The 23,997-nt window shown below is 29.9% G+C and overlaps 1 protein-coding gene across 6 annotated transcripts in view; it reads left to right on the top strand.

Moving 5' to 3' along the window:
* The first annotated feature begins 7,592 nt into the window (after window positions 1-7,592).
* Window positions 7,593-23,997, top strand: part of LOC113523154 (putative polypeptide N-acetylgalactosaminyltransferase 9) — a 183,585-nt gene continuing 167,180 nt past the window's right edge. For 3 of the 6 annotated variants that reach the window (XM_052891725.1, XM_052891723.1, XM_026909053.3), the window contains exon 1: window positions 7,609-8,012. The gene's annotated coding sequence lies outside the window, so the exon portion shown is untranslated. Of the gene's footprint in view, window positions 8,013-8,043; window positions 8,238-23,997 lie in introns of those variants that run through there. The other 3 variants (XM_052891726.1, XM_052891729.1, XM_052891724.1) reach the window with 3 other exon arrangements.

Below are 23,997 nucleotides of genomic sequence, written 5' to 3'. Positions count from 1 at the left end.
TAGATAGATTGTATTTTAGATTAATACATAAAATACTTCTAAGTTTCAGTTTGTCTCACTAACATTAAATGTGTAAATTTAATTGTTATTAATGTATATTATTATAAATGTAACAATTTGTTGTGATATTTTTTAAAAAGTAATAGACTCTTTTTTTGAAAGTTACTATGTAGTATCTGTTATGCTGTATGTAGTATCAGAAATACTGCTGCTGGAAATTGATTGAAAAGCGTTGTTGTACGCGAAAGGTGTCTTGAAAAATGCACGATGTAGGATCGCTATCCATACAGATGGTTCAGATAAAATTTTAGTTTGTGGCGGGTTGACTATTTCCTGGATTAACACATAGTCATAAGCTGCAGGTTATTGTTTCGGGCATCCTAAGAATATTCAATTTCATAATATCATATTTCATCGGTAAATTCTTTTATAATGCTTCCAAGTCAGTGGCTGAATTAAATAGTTTATACCATGTTTATAACTTGCGTACTATAAAACAATGTCCTACTCTAGTTTTATTAGCCACCCGTCACGGCTCAGTTGGAAATTACGAAGTCAACAGACAAGCGTTAAATAAACAAGCGATAACAATGTTCCTTATGTCTTATGTTTGTATTTGAGATAATAGTTTTATTTGTTGTGTGGGTTTTGATGTAATTACCCATTCCAACAACTATTTCAGTATTACGATTAAAAGTTACGTGTAATATTTTGTAAACAATTATTTTGCAGATATTCAATTCTACCTCATATATGTACGTATATATATATATATAATACTGTATATGTATTATATATTAATTATATTACTGTTATGGTAGTTATTGCTGGATAACGATTGTCGTTGGTTCATAGGATCCAAGACTGAGATTCATACCCGGATTTTTTCGAATTTCCGTTTAGGTTATTTAATTAAAAATGGATGAATGAATAAAGCCCTTCACCGGCCTTCATTTATAATGAAGCTGACTTAGAATCTGATTATATCAATTAGCCCCACCTTCACTCGAATAGTTATCGTAGACAATTGTCTCAACTTTTTCAATATCATTTTATATAGGTAACTTGATGCGTCATCTATTTCAATTCTATATCTGTGGTCTAGAAAAACCGTACGTTGTAGCTTTTCAGTCTGAAGAATTCCAGTGTAGTCACCTACGTAAAAAAACAAAAAACTAGTACTTATGATTAGCAAAGCCAGTAGGGTTACTATCGGCGGAAAAATGTAGAGGCTTTTAAGGAAAATGACTGCAATTCTTAAAAGTATGGTAGATATATATATATATATATATATATATATATATATATATATATATATATATATATATATATATATATATATATATATATATATATATATATATATATATATATATATATATATATATATATCGCTTATAGACATGAGCAGTACCAGCAGTAGCAGGACATAACAGAGTATATTGTTTCGCCCATGATACCCCCCATACGTTGCCATTCCTGAGGACTCAGATGTTATTCCTTTGTACTCAGTAAATTCACGCCATATTCCACCCTTCAAACCGAAACACAGCCATGCAAACACAATTGCTTCACGGTTGAAACACGAATTAAAACATCTCTAAAGTCTAACTGCGGTTGCCAATTCGTCTGCCAAGCGTGACAACTACTGACTAAACTCCTCAAAGGGGGAGGCTTATATCCAGCAGTGGATGGATAATGGCTGAAATGATGATGATGATATATATGTATGTACATATTTTTTATATTTATAAAAAGAAACAGAATTTAAGAATATGTTACAGTTGTTTAGCATTCTTAGTAACTGGAACTAGAAGGAAGAAAAGGTAATCAAATATGTAGAAATTATCACAGAAATACTTTCCAAAAGAGGTTAGTTACAAATCGAGACATTCAATTAATTAATCGATTATTTATTTGTATCACTAAACTTGTTTTGTAATCGGGTCAATCATTCGTTTGTTTACATTTTTATTAATTTCTGTTCAAACATACTACAAGTATGGCCACCCCTTGCCCCTTTTTATACAATGTAAGTATTCAGTAGTACTACTATTTATACTATGTTATACTTAATATGTATTGCAGTATAATTCCAGACACATGCAACATGACATTTTAATTCCAGGAGTGGTTCCTGCCTATTACTATGAACTATTATTCAGTCTGTGCTATTAGTGAGAATATGTAATGACCGTCTATTTTGCTTTCCTTTACTTTCTATCAAGTAGGTCGACGTTGAATTAGTAGTATAGACTTGTTTCTTACTAGAATAATATAATAGTTGCAATTTTTTTTCTTTATGCAACTTAGAATAGCAACCAAGCTGACGGCCCACCTGATGGAAAGTAGTAACCGTCGCCTATAGATATGAACAGTACCATGAACATAACAGAGTATACTGTTTCGTCCATGATACTTCCCATGCGTTGCCATTCTTGAGGACTCCAGTGTTATTTCTCTGTACTCTGTAAATTTACTGCCATATCCCACCATTCATACCAAAATACGGCCATGTAAACACAATTTCTGATAAATTATTTATCTTTTATTGAAAACTATTCAAAGCAGTAAAATTACAGAGTTCGGAGGCATAACCTTGATCCTCAGAAATGGCAACGTACGAGCATTCTATTTATATATTCATGTTTTGTGTATGAGTGACAGTTACCATTCTCCGTCATTTTACATAGTAATTCATCTTACGTCTCATACATTACCATTCCTGAGGATAAAGGCCCTTCTAACTGAAGCATCCGAGGGAAAGGGATTTTCAGTTATGTGTTGTAACAGCCCCATTGCTAGCAATGTATCCTATCAGATTGACCTCTACACAATTCTTACTGGAAACCATCGTGATTAATTATTAATTAATTTTTCGAATTCTTCTCAATGGGCCGACTGACCTGTCTTTATCCTCACCTATCATCTATCACTAGTGCCTCGTCAGCGTAAACCGATAGTGCAGACGGGCTCACTATTTAATTTTCCTCCATTAAAAAAATACCGAAACATCCATGCAATCATGGCTACTCGGCGGTAGAAATGCAAGTTAGACGTAGATGTACATAGATTATCGTTGTCTAATAGACAAGAACAGCGCTAGCGCTGTGTCAGTAACGGTAGCCCTAATACGCAATATACGTAATAAAACATTTAATTAAATTGCAATATATTACCAAAAAAGAACAACGTTGAATCAAAAACAAAAGAAGCACAGATACCTAATTTGAAACAAAGCGTTCCAAAGAACCATAAAATCCAGTTAACAGGTAAAAAGGTGATCCTAAATAAACGGCTATATAAATATAAAAAGCGATCGGTACAGTGACCTAAGTCAACACTAAAGTTTACTAAGGACAAATACGTGCCGTAAGAGATGGTAATGAACTTGACTGCTGCCGTACACTGATAACGTATCTACAGTGTGAGTGGTGTAGCGAGAAGTGATTTACTCAACTACCAAAAAGTGGTTATGTTATAATGACAATAAGTTCCATACAACTACACTAATTATCTACTTCTCAAGCTAGGATATGTTAGCCCATTCCGAGAATCAAATCCGCGACCTTATTTACGAAAAGTGAAATATATACGATAGCTTAACACTGCACAAAAGAGATTTATTTAATAATTTTATAATCAGAACTGTATAAAATTCTATTTATTTAATTTACCAATTACAGACAACATACAGACTTAATTAAATTTGTTAATTTAATAATTTGTTAATCTCCTTACTGTTTTCTCGCTTTTCTTCTATAACTAACACAAGAATTGTTCCGTTTGGATTGAAAAATTATAAGATTGAATTATAGGCGAAAATTTTACCCAGTAGAATATATTATATATAAACTCTAGTACGTACATACTTGCTGCTGTCTTTAGTTTATATATTGTACTTCTAGATACAAAGCATAAGTTTCACCTGCAACCGTGAGAGTTCCAAATTAAACCGATAGATCACGTAGCGCAGCATACAGCTAGCTGCCACGTGTTAGGTGGAACTTTATACATAATAAAATATATATCGCTATTCTCCGCGGCTTTTCCGTATGGACCCCGTTTCATGTAGAATCTCCAAAAACTAATGGTGAGTAATATACAGAAATATCTATATGTATATTGGCCCAATAATAAATATATCAATTATGCAATATACGTATATAATATAAAAAAAGAACTCGCTTGTAATTAATATATGTGTATATTCGACTGGTATGCGCGATGTCGCAATAGGTGATCATTAGAGATGCGCGAATCCGAATGATTTTGGTATTCGAATAATTAGTAATATCCTATTATAATAATTCGACTACTAAATTACTAATTTCCGTGTTCGAATGATTTTACTAATTAGTAACTAATTATAACAACATCATTTCTCTATGTGCTTACGTTCATTCCACAGTCTGTATCCATTACTATTAAATAACTAAGTCAGCAAAAATTACGACCAAAAAAAAAAAAAACACCACCTACTGAATTATCAATTTTATAATACGTGTTGTAATACTTTCGCAACTTACTATAATATTATTTATTATATTAGACTTTACTAAAATTGGCAACACTCTTATCCCTTAAAAAATTAAAACATTCCAATGATCGGATCGACTTGGCTGTATTCGTGTCAACTCGTAAATTAACGACTATTAATGAATAATAATTAGTAGTTAGCTGACATTCTGACATTAGTAATCGGATGAATAAAATGATTTGAAAATCATTCGACTACTAATTTTATTCATCCGAATAATCCGAATGATTTGCTCAGTCGAACAATTAGTAATCGGATTCGCGCATCGTTAGTGAGAGTATAGATATTGGGTATTAACCATCTATACCAAAAACTCTTTTTCACTGGATATCTTTCACACTAAATATTTATATTTCATAGGTGCAGACAAATTTTAGTTACGCAAGTCACAACTACCTAGTCTTATGTTGAGTGGAATTTTATACATATTGAAATATATTTCCCTCGGCTTTATTCGCGTGGAACCCTTTTTCCAATTAATCCATAAAGAAACTCTGTTTTAGGTTCGCAGGTTTGTGTTAGGTTTTGAGTTTGTGTGAGCGTGAATCATTCGCATTTTGCCAATTCTGAAAGTGCTTTTTATATTTTTAAATATATATTAATAAAAATTGATTGCTGTTCATTGGTAAAAGCGTTATTAGAGAACGGGTAGAGAGATTTATTTAATTTTTGTAATAATCCGATAAAGGTTTTTTTATACAACATAGAATGAAAAACAAGCTGATGGCCTACCTGATGGAAAGTGGTAACCGTCGTCTATAGACATGAGCAGTACCATGGACATAACAGAGTATACTGTTTCGCCCATGATACCCCCCCCTGCGTTGCCATTCCTGAGGACTCAGGTGTTATTCCTCTGTACCCAGTAAATTCACGCCATATCCCACCTTTCAAACCGAAACACAGTCATGCAAACACAACTGCTTCACGGTTGAAACACGAATGGGACAGAGGTATCCAAGCAATCGACTTTTGTAATTTGGAAGGACAATGTCTGGCGAGTTATAAAAATTTAAAATGTATCTACATTATATATAGTACGAATATAAATGCAGTGTTTATAGCATGCACGCGGATTTTTATGCATACATACATATATACATATCTAGTTCTATATTTTTATGCATCTTATAATAAATATAATAATACAAAATGTACACAGGTGGACTTATCCCTTAAAGGGATTTCTTCCAGTCAAGCTTAAGAACATGAAACGAAAAGTATGTATAGGGTCTGTACATAATATTTATGGTGCAAAAATAATATGATAAACAATAAATTGTATTAGATACATATCTAGATAGGTACATATATATATATATATATATATATATATATATATATATATATATATATATATATATATATATATATATATATATATATATATATATATATATATATATATATATATATATATATATATATATTAATGATAAAAAAAAAAGTTGTACAGCACCAGGGACAAATACCAATATTTGTATGGGTATTTACGCATGGTACCTATACGCTACCATTCCTTAAGACTAAGTTGTTATACTTCCGTATTTAGTAATTTTACTAATTTATAAAACGATGCTACTCTATTTGTATAGAACATGCATAAATAAATGTAGAAATGCTCTGGAGATAAATAAAATTCAATAGGCATGTGGAGCACGCCGGTTCTGATAAGGGAAGTGCCCACTTGATAACGCATGATGCACACTGGCGCTGTGTTAAACGCTTGGTTGACTGTAGAGTGCAATGCATTGTTCTATTTGTGTTTTGTTGATCACAGTAAAAATTTAATCTTTTACCCGACTGTAGAAAGATTTTTTTATGTACGTGATAATAGAATAGTTATCTCGCCTGTGGTATTAGTTTAGACTGACGTAGCAAAAGTGAGTATGATAATTATGCCGATGAAGTCAGCTCAGTTAGCCAATAGCAGTAAATTTATTTCTCGTGGTGGTGGTATATATTTATTTATTTATTAAATTTAGTATAGAACATTATTCGTGACAGAATAAAAATATAATTATGTGTCACCGATTCTTTTCGTCTCCATGAATAATAATATTTTTGTTTCATACGTAATTTATTTATTGATAATTAAAGATTTTTTTTTATACAACTTAGAATGGCAAACAAGCTGACGGCCCACCTGATCGAAAGTGGTAACCGTCGACTATAGACATGAGCAGTACTATGGACATAACAGAGTATACTGTTTCGCTCATGATACCCCCCATGTGTTGTCATTCTTGAGGACTCAGATGTTATTCTTCTGTACCCTGTAAATTCACCCCATATCTCACCTTTCAAACCGAAACATAGCAATGCAAACACAACTGCTTCACGGTAGAAACACGAATGGGACAGAGGTACCCAATCAAAGCAATCGACTTTTGTACATAGTCTCCCTCAGGTAAAAGTAACAATAACATTCTCTTAAAATACAAACTGTAACTAAAAGTATAATGATATAAAAATAAATAAATGACAAGAAATTCGACCACAATTGTGAAATAAACATAAAAATAATTTTAAATTTTTTGAAAAAGTGTTATATTGAGAACTCTATACGGGGTTCGAAAATTTGAAACATTAAATTTTATTTTATTAATTCCTCCTTTACCCGTATCTTTATAAAGTTTAACTGCAGAATTCAGATTTGATCTTACTTGTGTCCATGTCTAACAGAAACAGTATAATTGATTATTACTTAAAATTTATAGGTACAGTTTCAAATATTCGTACGTTTGCAGGATTTAGTTTCTTACATTTATTTAACGTTTCTTGTATGTTTGTATAAATCATTAATATAAATGACAACGTGTCTGCAGAATAACAACACATTATCGGAAAATAATTACTAATCAATGACGTACCTATCAACTCGATATATGATACGTTTTATCTATCTAGTTACATTCATTATGTTTTACATTTGAACATATAAATCTGTAAATAAGAATTGTATCTACAGAGTTAATTGTAAATCTCCTTCAACTGGGTATATGAATTACTGTATTAAAAAGTATTACTTTCCTCTGTCACCACCAGTGATTTATTTATTTCGATCAATGCCGTAACAAGAATAAATATAAGTACCAATCGAATATGTGCGAATGATACGGACATAATGTTTGGCGCAAATTTATCAAACGTCGAACGGAAGCTCGGCGATGCGCGCATCTCAAACCGCATCCCGTTTCACTCCGTCCTCCAATCGCCTCCGACCTCCGACCAAGTGGACCTCCGTCCGTACCATACCTCAGTTCAGTCAGTCTGTCTGTGCATATTGGAACGTACGGACGTACGTCGCCGCACCGCGCTGCCAGGACGCGAGCTTTCGAATTTTACCTTCCTTACCTGTGGATTTTCAGTGACATGTGTTTTTAAAAAAAATTACACTATTGTGTTTTAATTTTGGATTAGCTGTGTTCCATTGTGGAGTTCACAGTTCCGTGGTAAACCCATACTCAAGGTTGGTGTTATGCCTTGCGAATAGTAATGTGATTCGATGCATTCGGAATGTCACGGAGCCGGTCTTTATGAAGTTCGCAAGTTCGAAGTAAAGGATTCTTGCATTGTGGAATCTTAGTTCTACCTATTGGGTTCATTGACTGAACAACTGGCTTGCTTTTTTAATAGTTTTTTTTTCTTAGATCGGCGTGTAGCGTGGGAGATTCTGCGTGCGGTCAATCATTAGGTAGTTATAAGAACAATAGTATTGAAGATCATTTTACTATCATTTATAGATTATCCGTTAGCAGATTAATAACTGAGATGATTTATTATGGATCTTTAATCAAAGAATGTATTTGATTCAAGTAAAAGATTGGTAACTACTCGATGCTTGTTAATAAAATTAAGATATCTAATAAGGATCAGATGTGGGTATACATAGTCAATAATTTGTAATTTGATTTTAATAGTTTTGTATGATATTATAATTATCACTACCTTACCTTGTTTTTCGTTTCTTATGAAAGGCAGAGAATTGACCCTGTCTTTTATTACTTGGGGTCTTCCTCTTCCATTGATCCTTATCAGCTGTCATACTTGCATTCAGTGTATGAGATTGCTCTCATGACTTTAATAACATATTAACGTCCCACTGCTGGGCTTGGGATATAAGAGGAAGATATAGCTTATTATTACTGTGATTCCCAGACGGCATGGTATTTAATGAATAAATATGTAATAGTATAGCCATATAATTAATGGTATGTAATGGTGAGGTCTCAATGAGGGATGAAACAATGAGGATGAAATTAGATCAGATGGAGGTTTGACATTAAATTTTAAATTATTCTTTTGTGTTGGCATATTTTGCTTGTTGATGATAAAGAAAATTACTTTAACACCACTTCTATTATCATCTATGTTTAGACAATTAAAGAAACATAACACAAGATATTATTGCAAGAGAAGGAAAATCCAGGATTAAACACTATACCAAGCCACTTGGCCGACATGATACCATTAGTTGTTGAATGATGTCTTCGGAGTTCCTACATTGTCTTTGTTATACTCGAAGGTCTCCGAGGTGACATGATAAATAGTAAATATTCCTACTAAGTATTTATCCTATTAAGAGCTCAGTAATAGGACATTAATACAAGTAAATTCACATACAGATTTTTCACTTAAGTGTTCCAACTATGTAGAAATGTAATTATATATGTGGACACTAAATATTTATTAATGTATACCGGTTTCGTATATGTACACTTATGAACTGTTTGTGTTGGATACGGCACGTCTTAAGATTAATGCTGTTTTATATTCATATATTCTTTTAGTGATTGTAAAACCTTCCAGTGACATCGGTTTTCCTCATAAGTAATGTGTACTAAGAAACAATCGAGTAATAATATTCGGAAACTAATAACCTATATGTATTTTTTGATAACACTGATTACTTATATGCCTGTTATATCTATGAGTATTTTTCTTTTATCTTTGCCATTATCACATTATCAAAGACGATGAAAATATAATTCCTTTTTTCGTAATTTGTTTTTATCTATAACACTGCGGCAATTTTATTTTGTAATATAAACACAAAAGCAGATAAATATATTTAGTTAGACAAATGACAATTTCAGGTAAACTGTTATATACCTGGAGGTCTGGATTCAGTTTCGTGTTTTCGATCACACCGAAATCGGCCCAGTAAATGGAGCTTAACATTTCGCTCCTCATAAATCCTACCATAAAAGTCCAAAGGAACGATGTTTTAACATTTTTTAATATTTTTAAACAGCATGTATCATGTAATTTTAACAGCAAATTTGTGTTTTGTTCGACCCCGAAACTCGGAAAACATTTAATGATAGGCCCTCTGGTTAGTTGATTTGCATTATTTTGTTTAATTCCGCTACCACAAACAAAATAATTATAATCAATTAACCAGTGATATGGACTTCCGCAAAATAACACCTACTTTAGTAAAACATTCTATACCTAATAAATTAAATAGTGGAGGTTTAAAATTTTATAGTCATAATTTTAATTTCTTTTAACAGAACCTGCCTTTCCTACGACTGCCCGTATTCTTACGTGTTACTCTAGAATATGATTTGCGTACTAAATTACTATTAAATTTGCTCAGCCGATTAAAAGTGATTATGTAACAAACAATAAAATTATCGTTACCATTACATTAGGACCTTATTTTTTGTATTTTATTTAAGTAATGAATTATCATTTTTGCGCCTTTTAAGGAACAAAAAAATATTAAGTTTCTGTACAATACAAGTCATTTGTAAAAATGATATCTTAAATATTACATCACTCAAAGTCTCTGTTAATTTTAATAATTTTTTTTCAATTACTTTTAAATATATAATAAATGGAATTAATTTACTAACTTATTGATCCAATACTAATTTTGCCACGAAATATGGCACTGTTTTTACGTATATTTTGGGAGCACGATATAAAATTTTTAAAAGACGACAGTTTTTTTTTAACAACATGCCTATTTTCTGATGTAGAATTACTAAACAAAACTTAGTAACTGTCAGATATATAGGTTAAATAAATCTCCACGAAGCTGTGCAGGATAGTCATTAATAGCGATAGTATAACAAGCAGGGCAAATACGTCTGTTTACTGCACACTGACAAAATTCTGTTTTTACTATTTCAAATGTAATTATTAACTCCATAATTTCTAAATGTCTAAATTCCAAAAATGAGCTCGTTCGTAGGATACTGTTATAGTACTTTTTATTTTTGTATAAATTTAATATAATTCCTTTTAATTTTATGTTACATTTTGTTCTCGTGGCTTCACTCATGTGGTTTGTGAAATATACATCGAATGTCATGATTCAGATTCAGTGATTGAGTCTAACACATTAAATATCTTAATAATATGAACATCGAAATATCTTTATAAACTTATACCTTTTTAATTATTGTATGAGATAGCTTGATAGCATGACGCGTGCTCAAGTTATGATCAATATACTATGAATCCTAAATATATAACAGCCTGTTTTTAACAAGTCGTATAAAAAAAGCAACTACTAAGAAGAATATTGACAATTCGTTTATTTTTTTAAATAAAAAAAATAAGTTAACTAATAAGAAATTTAATAACGACTCCCAAAAAAGAGTTGATTATTACGAATACTGTTTATGATCTTAGAATAGATGAGAACGTAATCAAATATTTCTAAAAATATCCAGATGAAATCATGTTTGAAACAAGCATTAAAATTCATTTAAGTTTACATTGGTACTATAAAGTTTGTAGACCTATGTGTCACCTACGTGTCGGTTTTCAATTTTGCATTTATTTTAAATAACACTGGAAATAAGGTGGAAATAAACTTATAACTGATAGAAATTAAAATAAAAAAAAATCAGAATACAGCATTTTAATAATATTTTTCATCGAATTTATTTCGAATAATTATATTCCTTACTGAAATATAATTATTAGAAATAAACGTCAAATGGTCGTCAACAAACATAATTACCCTAGGTTCTTCGGGAAACCAATTTATCTCATCAGACACTAAGTAGTTTATTTATAAACTTGTATTCTTGTCTAGGGAATGTTTGTTGTTTTTGGCATGTATCATTAATCTATTGCTATGTTTAATGTGTACCGTTGTCTGAAACTGTTTGATTATGTATTTGTATATATAATCACTGCTACTTGCAATCTCGTCTCAAATGAAACTAATAGAGTAAATTAAATATACTTATTTAGCTTCTCTGAAATTTGATACTACTTTGATAATAATTTTTAAATTAAGGCTGGCACATGCAATATTAACATTGTCTGTCAAATATAGAATACTTAGCAATTTTTAAAATTTGGGAATGATATTTCATTACAAACTGTAGATCTACCAATAAATATATTAATTCCACATATTGGTTTGAACTGTTTTGAAATCTTACTTTTATATTTTAAAATGAATTATCATTTTAGAATATAATAATATAGAATATATAATAATACCTATGGGTATACGTGTCATTGTAGATACTATATGTTTCAGTAATAAGTAAATAACTATTATTATATTGATATATTTTTAGAAAGATTGTAAAAATGAAACTTAATTACTTGTCTACCATATATATGTACAGGATAGCTATGAGTTTTTTACTCACAAATAGTGAAAATAAAACATTACTTTGTAATTCGTTCTTACAATTTGTTATCTTTATTTTTATCTTAATGTGTTAGGAACAAACAAAAATGTCCTTGATAAACAACATATGTAACTTTTTATCTATAACGAAGCCGAACAGCGAATTAAAATGCAATTTAGTGACACGCAATAAAAACCCTCTGTGCTCAAAGTATTCATAAAATTGTGCTTTTTAAATTATATATACACATTTATTTATAATTAGACACGTCTAATAGTAAATTGTATGAAATCGTATAATTAATTAAATATTTTTTAATAAATTAAATAGTAATTTCGATAAATATTGTGCGAGTAAAATTTATACATCATCACCATTTCGTAATATAAATTTATAATTAAAACTATACTACAATATAACATCAAAGCATTCAAATAAGTTTCATCCAAGTTAATAATACCTAACAAGCTGTGTGCGCAACTGTAAATGATGTTATGGTATAAAATTACACGATTGTAACTAAACATAAGGATTAGTGTGATTATGTTGACGCTGCGCCTGCGCACAATAAGCCATATGGAGGTTACCGCCGTGTCAAGGGAATCTTATAACCTATAACATTTGAATAATCTTTTATAAGTAAATGTTTACTTTAAAACGTGTAGTTAACAACCGCAGTAAAATTGTGAAGATTATTGTCTCTATAGAAGCCATATTTAAACATAATAATGGTAGAATTTCATGAGACTTCATTTATTCATTATTTATTGCACCAGTTACAGAATGTTATGGAAAATATATTACGTTTATTATTTTATTTTAATTTATTATTACATGTTATATTCCTTTATTAATGATATTCCTCTAAATTAGTTGCGAACTAAAACAATTTTAATGAATAAGTAGTGAAACAAAATAATACATTGTCTTTGTGATCTATCTTTATTACACATAATAAGCATTCAGTTCAATTCAAATTACTTTTTGAAATTAAAAGCAATTAAGCTACTATTGTCGCAGGAATTATTTACAGATCTAAATAATTTTCTGTACGCAGTACAAGTTTGAAAATCTTGTGCCAGTCATGATTTGAAGTTTGAAAATTAGATTAGCGAAAGTACAGGGGATGAAAGATTGGAACCAGAATAGTTTCCAAAACTCTCTAAATCTCCGGAGCCTTGAATAGTTTGAAGACGCAAGTAATTAGAGAGGTGAATCTGTTCAATGACGCACCGAAACGTGTCAATGGGTTTCCGCCAAACAGCGGACGCTGTTAAAATTACGGACGTTAGTTGCAAAATCATGACTAGAAAGTCATAAATTAAATATAAAAAACGTTTTATAATACAACGCTGTTGTTGAAAAAAGGAATACGGTTATTACTAAGAGGAAATAACGTGGTCGTCTCCGAGTGAAACTAGTTTTGTACATTTTCATTCAAATTTACAAAAATCTCTTTTGGTAGTTAGTTTAATGTATAAAATTTGAAGACACGCTTTATGGTTCGTGGGATTTTAATTAGGGAGTATCATAATTACGCTTTTATAGTGCGTGAAATCGAAAATACCATTAAGAAGTTTTGGCTGCGAAACTAAACTTTTTTCCAAAGCAACATGGATTTTTTTTAATAATAATAAAACTTTATTAACAAATACAGGGTTGCACTGTTACATATTTTTTATAGATTATAAGATTGGGTTAGAATTATAGTATTAATTAACATACTAACGTAGCGACGGGAGACTCAAAATTTTATACTGCACGGCATATCTTGCTGTGCAATTACTGTGAGAGTTTCTAATTTTTGGCAATTTTCGACTCATGCTTCTTAAGGAATCTTTTGTTTCACTTAGTTTGTTTATAAAAGACAAAAAGATCGATTATACAAAGTTATGAGCATATAACTGTTTATTATTCTTAACGTCGTTTTATTAAAATCTTGTATATTGTATTACAAATAAATAATTTTCTATTATACGCTCTGCAACTTTCTAAGTATCATAATTCACGAATGTAGAAGCATCTTAAACAATGAGAGCTCTTTAATACCGCCTCGTTTTGTGTACGAGTAAGGTAATCAAAATTATATACGTCGGCTTCCATATTTCTGTACGTCAACGCCGCTTGCAAAATTCGCGTCCCCCTTTTGGAGAACAAATGTTATGGCAATATTACCTTCCAGATCCTGTGCAGTGAACAATAGTCGTAAATCAGCCCCAATTGTAAGCGCAAGTCATGTGTTCTAAACGTGCTCACTAATATAGCCCGTTTTATAGAATGGTCGTATAATGTTTTAAAAGTTTGACAGTTATTTTCGTTTTCATTGTAAACTGTTTTATATGTGTTACTTAATAAAGTGCGTAATGATTTTCATATTTTAAAGTGACTTAAAAAAATAGGTTTTCAATTTATTTTCGTATGTTACATGATATTTTTATCTAATTCAAAATCAATTCTGATAATTCTCCCTTTTGATAATAGTACTTATGATAGTTATGGTTATTTGATCAGAAATTACTATAAAAAACTTTATAGCTTTGTGTTTAACAAAAAATAAATTGAAATCATTGATCTGAGGAGGCTCTCAATAAGTCTGTATTTTTTTTGTCTATACGTTACGTAATAATCCTCGCCAATCTGAATCGATTTTGTTAATTCTTTTGTAATTGATTATGTTTATGCCATATTAATAGTACAGTCTAAAAGGCGGTTTCTTATTTTTAGCTTTTCGAATTCTCATATAATTGTTACACGTCAAAAGTTTTGGACCACTGGTTGTTCTTTACACTGTGACACCGGTATAATGAAAATTAGAATTTTGGTTATTTGAATAGAAATTACTACAAAACATTAAAGTAATTGAATGGAATGTCTAACAAGAATTTCTTTTTAAACGAATAATTTAAAATTTTTGAAATAACTCAAATTAATGACCTATTTAGCATATTCAGATAAAGTGTGCACGTTGTTCGATTAATCATTTTAATGTTCAGATTAATAAATTGTCACTGTGTTGTGTACCTCTGTAAGAAACTAGATATATTTTTATTATTAATTTAATAGTAATGGTTATAAAATTTTGTAATAGTACAAATAATGGTCATGTAATATTTAAATAATATTAATATTTATTATATTTTTTGAGAAAGAACTTTTTTAAATTCATTGAGGTCTGGGTATTTTGGTTTGTATTTATCTCCAAATAATTGTTGTCTACTTTTTTACAACATAGGTCTATTAGATGACTGGTTATTATTTTGATTGTCTTTAGAAAAAACAAATTACTTACATGATGCAGAGTTAATGCATTTTGTTTAAAGTTTTATTGCCCTATCAGGCAATAAAAAATAATCCACGATTTTACTGACTTCATCGGAATTTGTTATACGGATAGGTGAACAAGATTAAATTATAAATTTAATTTATTCGTGTCATAAAATATTTTGAATTTGTATTTACATATTTGGTTACTTTGTAAAAAAAGTGTTTTTAAAAAGGTTATTTTATTTTGTTTTAAATAATATTTACTATTTAATAATCTTATTGTGATGCTTTAATTTCTTTCTAGACCTTTTTCTTTCTGTTATTTAAGTTTCACATTGCGTGAGCAATTATATTTAAATTATTAATATTGTAAATTAGTTACCTAAGTGATTAGACACAGTTAATTTGGTTAATGGTGGAGTCTTTACTAAATTTGACGTTTTCTGCTCAAACTCCATGAAACATTGACGTACCGAGCGTCACGTTGCGGAATATTATACCCCTAATGAATACGACAGTTTAATTATACTCGGATTAAGACCCTTTCAGATACGTTCAATGACAACTGATTGATAAATGTTTTGTATCTATTATTTGAAAATAATTATATATATACGACTCAAAAAAGAAAGTAAATTCAAACACACATACACACACACACATAGAGAGAGAGAGAGAGGTAACGGAAGAAAGAGAGAGATAGAGAATGGGAGGGAGAGAGAAATATTCATGCCTGCACGTATGTATGTATAAATACACCATTAGAATTTCACGATTGAAAAGATGAAAATTTTAATATTATTATTTTACTTTAGTAAGGTAATTTGGTAAGATTGAATAGTATATCGTAACTAGTACTAAATATTTCAATCTAAGTATGAAGCAGACTCTATAATACACATTAAACGCTTGTCATCCGATATAGCGAGGAAACCATAATAAGCTGAACCCAATTATGCATCTTAGTATAGGTACCTTACTTTTAGTATTCATAAACTAAATGTTCAATTAAGACGAATAGAGAATAGCTTAATATCTTTTAAATGTTCGGTTTTGATAAAAAACTAAGAACTAGGCAAATGTGTTTTAAATTTGTTATGGGAAATATTTTTGTACTCGTAATTTGTTACAAATCAGAAGCGAATCTTATGAAAGTGTATTCTGTACATATCTTTGTTATTCAAAATGATAGTTCAAATGCAAGATGTTTCTTTGTTCCTGTTAAATGGTAAATTAAACGATTTTAGTGAAATTAAATAAATAATGAGAAGCAATATACCCTGCCAGGTCGTCCCCCCTGAAAACTATCGTGATTGAGTTATTGTTAGATTCGTCACGGTGGGCTAACTGACCTGCTTCACCTCACCTATAAGCCCTTACTGGATCCCCGCCAGTGTATTTCGATAGCGCAGGCGGGGTTACCATTCCAAAAAACCGACAACCGATAGGGAAGAAATGTTCTCGAGTGGTAATTTGCACAATCAAATACAGTATTGAAAGAACCCCCTCCATCTTATATAAATGATGATGATGACAATAAAATACAAGTAGGTTTTTTATTTAGAAGTTTGTATTCTTGATAACCTAAATACGAATAAAATTAATACGTACAGGATATTTTGACATTGAATTATCTAATTTCTCAATTGAGTAAAATGTACAACAATTACGAAGGTCGAGATTGCAGCAACTACTTCCGTAAGGTGTCTAAATTTATTTATAAGTATCTACTTACCTTCAAATGTGTGCCCAAGACAACATTTGTATGAAGACAATTCAGACTTTAATTAGCTAGAGACGCAACGTGCATTGTATTGTAAGCAATTATTCTAAGCTTCCGTTTCGTCGCTCGTGGGAATGTGGGAAATCGGATTTTAACTGTTATTTATATAAAAAAAATTTGTTGCGTCTATGCATGCAGCCTTTATTGGTTTCGTAAGGAACGCGAGGTTGTGGTTACGCTGAACGAGTTTTTCCACTTTATGTCGTGGTCTCTGTAAATAATTTAAATTGAAGAAAAAAAAAGGTGATTAATTTAATAAAAATAGTAGGCCCATAAAAATGTCACTAATTGAATAAGTATACCATATTTGTACTTTTTAAAGAAAAACAAACTTAAATTACGTTAGTGACATAGAGATTGATGCATAGTAATAATATTAAATCTTAAACTCGCACTAGTAAGATTAGTTTAAGAAAATTAAAAAATGCATAATTTTAAATTTATTTAAAAAATATGTCAATAGTACTCGTATAATACCTATATTAAAAAAAAAAAAAAACTTTTGTAATTATTGTAAAATAACGTCACTTCACGTGTCGAAAACCGAATAATTCAATTTTTCGGTTGCGACGCGCAATCGTCCGATTTTATATGGATATTACATACTATTAGTATTTTAAATACTTATACAAAACGTTTATACTCGTCACTTAGCCAATGTAATGCCATTATTTAAAAAAATTAACATTGTAAAATTAAACATTAATTTTTGCAAATCTCCATGGAGGCGTAATTAAATTTTGAGTTTTAGGCTTCAGTTCAGTAGTTTTAGATAATTCTATCTCTTATTTTATTATTGACCTTAAAATTCAAATTCTGGAACAAAAATCTTTTATACAAATTATACTATCATGAATTTTGTATTCCACTAGTGTACTATGGTCCTTAGCCTTATATATCGATATATAAGAGGCGGTGTATATCGATATCCTAAGGATAAAAATAGTTTTGATACTTTGTATTCATTTTCTATTACCACAGGGATATAAAAACAGTTTTAAGAACGCTTTGACTATACGACTCTGTCACCTTTTATAATCAATATCAACATATCGATTCCATTCTTCGACCATATAGTTTCCTTAGTCACCTCTTATGACAGTTACAGAAAAAGAATGCATGGCCCCATTCTATGCTGGAATTACATGGGCAATTGCATTCAATATAAAAAATTGTAATCAATATAATAATGTATTAATAATATATGTACTAATCATAAGTAGGTAAAAATATCCACTTGGTTTATATTTTTAATTAAAGTTGAAATACTTAAGAATGTAAAACTAACCTCACGAATTTCAAACAAACCATTATTCCATATTTCAACACAAACCCGATTATTTTGTCACAAAATATTGTGGTTTTGTCTTTAGCTCAGCACAGTTATTAACATTTGACGGCTTTTGTAGTTTCACCACCATCTTAGCATGAAATATGCCGTTAATAATTATGATAGATATACGTATGTTAGTGCTTAACTATATCCAATAAAAACGCAGTTAAAAGATGTATATATAAATTTAAAATTATTAATTTATTTAATAGGTACTAAATGTAACCAAAATGCTCAGGATACAGTAATTTTATTTTTCACAGCCGAGTCAATTAATATAAAAATATCTTATTTGTTAATCTAAGATATAGTAATATTATAAAACAATTTGTTCTTTGATGTTTCACGTGTATATAAGTACCAAAGTTCTTAAAAAGCAATCATCTTCCTATGAGGTAAAGGAATGACTTCCAAAATCAAAATCATTCATCATTATTCATATCAGCCGGCAACTGTCTACTGCTGAACAGAGACATCCTTATACATCGCTTAGTGATAAGGCCACTTCTTACTATAAAATCTTACTATTGTAATAAAATTGTAACTAGACTAACTAGTGATAAATAGAACGAATTTATTCCTAACAATGGGCATAAAAATACAATATTATTTAAACAAATTAACTTTATATTTTAACATACCGTGTAAGTGTGAGAAATTAACGTAACTTATCATTTGGTATTATGTAATATTTCATTTTATTTCGGGCCCAAAATTCCGTCCATTTTTCAACGAACCATCAACAAGCCTTTGACTTAAGATCGTACCCAGTTGTACGCAAATTGGCGTTCATTACGCGGAGAGAACCATTACCCAAAATATTTGGCGTCCAATTACGCAAATGGAATGGAAAATGCATTTTTCAACGGAATTCCCGGAAGCGTGCACGTAACGGACTAATAGAGTTGGGTGAATGTTACAATTTCTATCGCGCCATTGTCGTCGCGAGGATGTAATCGCGACAAACATTTCCGATACAGATTAAACACTGTGTTGCGTAAAAATTGCCCTCATGTCTCGTCTGCTGAACTATCAGCAGCATGTAGTTTCCAGTGAAAGTATTTGTCCTCCATTATGTATTCATATGTATACTTCTACATATAAATATACATAACGACAATATAAAGTCAGTTTAATAACAAAAAATGTGATTCAGATCATAAACTTTTACCTATTTGACGATTTGTCTATACAGGTACAGTCAGAAACCATTTTTGAAATTAAAAAGATTGAAATACTATTCTTTTATTAATGGACATTGAATTGAATTGAAAATTAAAATAAAAAATAAACCTATTTTAACTGTGTATGTTAATATGTTCTTTAAATTAAGATTTTAATTGTAAAAAAAATAAATGACAATACACTAACAGCTAACGTAGATTTATGATATATATATATATATATATATATATATATATATATATATATATATATATATATATATATATATATATATATATATATATATATATATATATATATATATATATATATGTTTAATAGCATCCAATTTAAATACTAGCTCAGACTTTTTTATTTAAGTATCTAATATTGAGTTTGAGAGAGTGATTGAGAACTATTCTAGAATTTAATTATTAGGTTAAATATTTGTTTTACGAGGTGTAATATCGTATACATATGTTACAATAAAACACGTGTAAAACTACATTATTACAAAGTATTCAATACTTACGTAGGGGTTCTACATATTGTAAAAGTGGCGTTTAAAATTTAAGTATTAGATAAATTCCCGACCTTATTAGCGAGGAACGCTAGCTATGACTATTCTAACAAAAACTTTGTCGTAAAAGATGCTATAAACGTACCGCGTAATGGCGTTCGTGTGTTTTATGTACACGCCATAAATATATTTTAGTCCCCCTTGTTAAGTACTAATGAACATGAATGACATAAAATACTAGCTAAATACCCCATATCATACTTTTTAAGTTATATTTAGGCGAAATTGAAAATATCTTTGTTAAGCCATATCGAGTTACGCGGTTGCAGATCACGAATGATGATAACATCTTATGGTAAAATAGCACTTGTAGTGATTTATGTAGTAGATGTAAGCAAAGAGATTGGTAACAGACTGCTGATAGACATTTTATAGTCTATGTCTATTTTATTTGGAATGATATTAAATAAGTAAATTGCAGTCAGTATTTATCTGTTTCAAATATTTTTACTGTTACTACGTATTTTATTTTTTAAACATGTAAAGGGATTTTGATTAATAGATTTGTATGATCATTAATAAATATTCTATGTATGTTCTCATCTGATAGGTAAATTTACCTCGAACATTTATTGGTACAATCGATGTATTTATTATGTACGGAAATATATTGAAATACATGATACTTTATCGGGAAGATTTTTATAAGCGTTTTTTTAAATGCTACGTATTAAAACATGGTATTTAATTTACTTAAAAAGGAGGGGAAAACAATGGGTTAAATATATAATCATAATATTAATATCTTTACATATTCTTAGAGTTATGAATAAGAACAAGAAAATATAAGGTGACATCATTCTTATTTCGGTACTATATAAAACTTTACAAAAACTTTATTAATATTAAAATCTGCGTCAGTAACTCCATAAACTTTAATCTAGATTTTACGACTATATATAATTTAAAAACATTAAAGGCAAGAAGACAGCTATGATTCATTGTGAAGATTGAAAAATATTGTGATAAATACTTATACAATTAGAGATTAAAACAGCTTTGTCTACATAGGTATTATGCAATTAATAGGCCTGAAATTTTTTTATGAAATGTATCAAAGATAGCACATATAATATATAAAATATAATATAGAAAATACCCTTACTAATACAAACAATAATACTCATGATTGATAATGTACTGTGTAAGGATCAAATTTGTAACCATCGGAAGTCGAGGCAGAATGTTAAATTGCTATACCATTAAAATTATATTTTTTTGTTATAGTGTTAAAATAGATTTAATTACCTACGATACGACTCGTTCATAATAACCATAGCAGGAAACGAATATATTTCCATAAGTCTTTAGAGAGAGGTAAAATATTGTGACCTGTTTCTTCAGTTACGCCTTTCTTTTCATTTGACTTCTTGAATATGGACAAAATCCTTGCTCTAGATTTGCATTGTGTGTTTCCGTGGTTTATTTGTACTTCTATTACTATTTACATTATAATAAAATTACAGTTACTTTAGTACTGTTGTTTACTGTAGTTTTCCGTATGCGTTATGTTTTTCTGTTTTACGTTTTATTTTTAACAAATATTCTACTATCTACACTACTATATAATTAATTATTATGAAATTAAATACTATCTTTTACCTGTGTCTTCGTCTGTGTGAACGAAATATGTATACTGACGTGGATATAAACCTATATCCTTATGCACCCCATGTAGTATGTGTATACCAAATTTCATAGTGATTAGTTAAGTCCTTGAAGAGCTATAAGGTAACAAACAAAGGAACACAGTTTCGTATTTATAATATTAGTAATAATAACGATTTAAAACTATATCAAATTTCAATTCTACAATATATTTTGGCATAAATTAATTTTAAGGTCATATGACTACGCAGTCAGTGTTATACAACCGAATCGCTTATTATAAAACAAAATCACAGCATCATCATCATCATCATCATATCAACCGTTAACTGTCTACTGTTGAAAATAGGCATCTATCTTGAGTGGTGGGGAGGGGGGGAACTTTTCCATCAAAACATCATATGGCACTCAATTGAATTAGTTTTATATAAGAATGTTTGAATAATTAACTAATATTAATATAATATCTATCTAATATAAACATACACGATATGTATGTATGTAGTATGTTTGTTTTGAATTTTTTATTAAATGTTTAAAACTAAACGGTTTCATGGAATTTTATAAATAGTACGTCGCAAATTCTAGTATTACAAGCTATTACGATATAATGGTAAGGCCAATTAAATATGGCGGCCATAAACTATCAAAATATTATTTTATAATCGGCTTTGTTGAGACAAGATTACTAAAGTCTTCAAAATTATAGCCATCCAAAGAGGAAATACTGCAATATCTGGGGCCGCTGCCTCGATAAAATGTGCCGCATGGGAAGTGATTATTTATTAATAGAATAAAATATTTTACAAATAAATGGAAACATTCTGTACGTTTTATACACAGCACTTAATATTCACACGACACATAAATTTTTCCTCAATTGAAAATCTATACAATTTAATTAAATCAATAGGTTGGCTCAATGAAAAAGCGTGTGAATAGAGTTCAGTGAACGCGTGATATCTACCGTTGCGAGTGCTTTATATCGGCTAATTGAAGGTTCAACTGCATATTAGTACAAATTTCTAAATTGAGCGAATTCTTCAAAAAATATTATCTACTTGGTATGTACTAGACATAATTATGCAATTTTTTTATTAATTAAAATTTTTATCCGTAAAAAACTTATTATAATCTTAAAAAAATAGTATTAACAATGTATGTAGTCTCTTTTATTGCAAAAAATAAGTGTTTTTGATTGTTATTATATTTATTTATATATATTTTAATATATTATTTTGGAAAAAACTCGTCCAGGTTTTTTTGTTTTAGAAACAGAAATTATTATAAAAACAAATACGTAAAGAACGTACATTATCATACATTGTTTAACTTTGAATGCGTATTTTTGAGTTTAATTAAGTATTGCTGCATTCGCTCCGTTGATTCCTTGAACCATCATTTTACTGCAAAAGGAACGATGCACACGCATTCATTATGGAGTTTGAGATAGTAATCGAGGCATTAATCGTCAAGTAAGAAATGAGTACTTTGCCAAGACTTGCGTAGGACTGGTTTCGTGGCCGTTACCACGCGTCATTGCGTTTGATTTCGCTATACCCATAACAGGTGGCTGTACCTTGAAATTGTTCGTTGGTATGGTATCGATATGTGTTGCTTGGTAGCAGTCAGGTAAGCATGATGCGAACTGGGTGTCACCAGAGGCCATTCGTCGGTCAAGTGTACTTGTTCAACAACATACAGCCCGTTTAGATGTTTGCGTGTTGTCATGATAATTTTATCTCATATTTTGCAATGTAAATGCCTATAATTCTTCCCATCTGGGAATTCTTATTGGATGGTATTTAATATGTAAATTCTATCTATTCTACATACTAGGTTCCTTACATAGGTTAAGAAGTAGGATATAAAATCCTACTTCTTAAGCAATTTCAAGAGAAATTCCTGAATTTTAAGCCAATTTAATAATTATTTTTTTAAATTGGTCTTAGTTTACTCCTGTATTGGTCTTATATGAATTTTGTCACGATTGAAGCAACAGGTTTCCATTGTAAAGCAACATCTTCAATTTATCCAAATAACGTGTAATATAATTTCTTTATTTCTCATATATTTATTTGAATGGTTAGAAAAACCAGTTTTAGAGCTTCTATT

This window comes from Galleria mellonella, unplaced genomic scaffold, assembly GCF_026898425.1.
Source record: "Galleria mellonella isolate WM207_F2 unplaced genomic scaffold, CSIRO_AGI_GalMel_v1 utg1432, whole genome shotgun sequence".
Lineage (NCBI taxonomy): Eukaryota > Metazoa > Arthropoda > Insecta > Lepidoptera > Pyralidae > Galleria > Galleria mellonella.
This window is presented reverse-complemented; position numbering and strand designations above follow the sequence as displayed.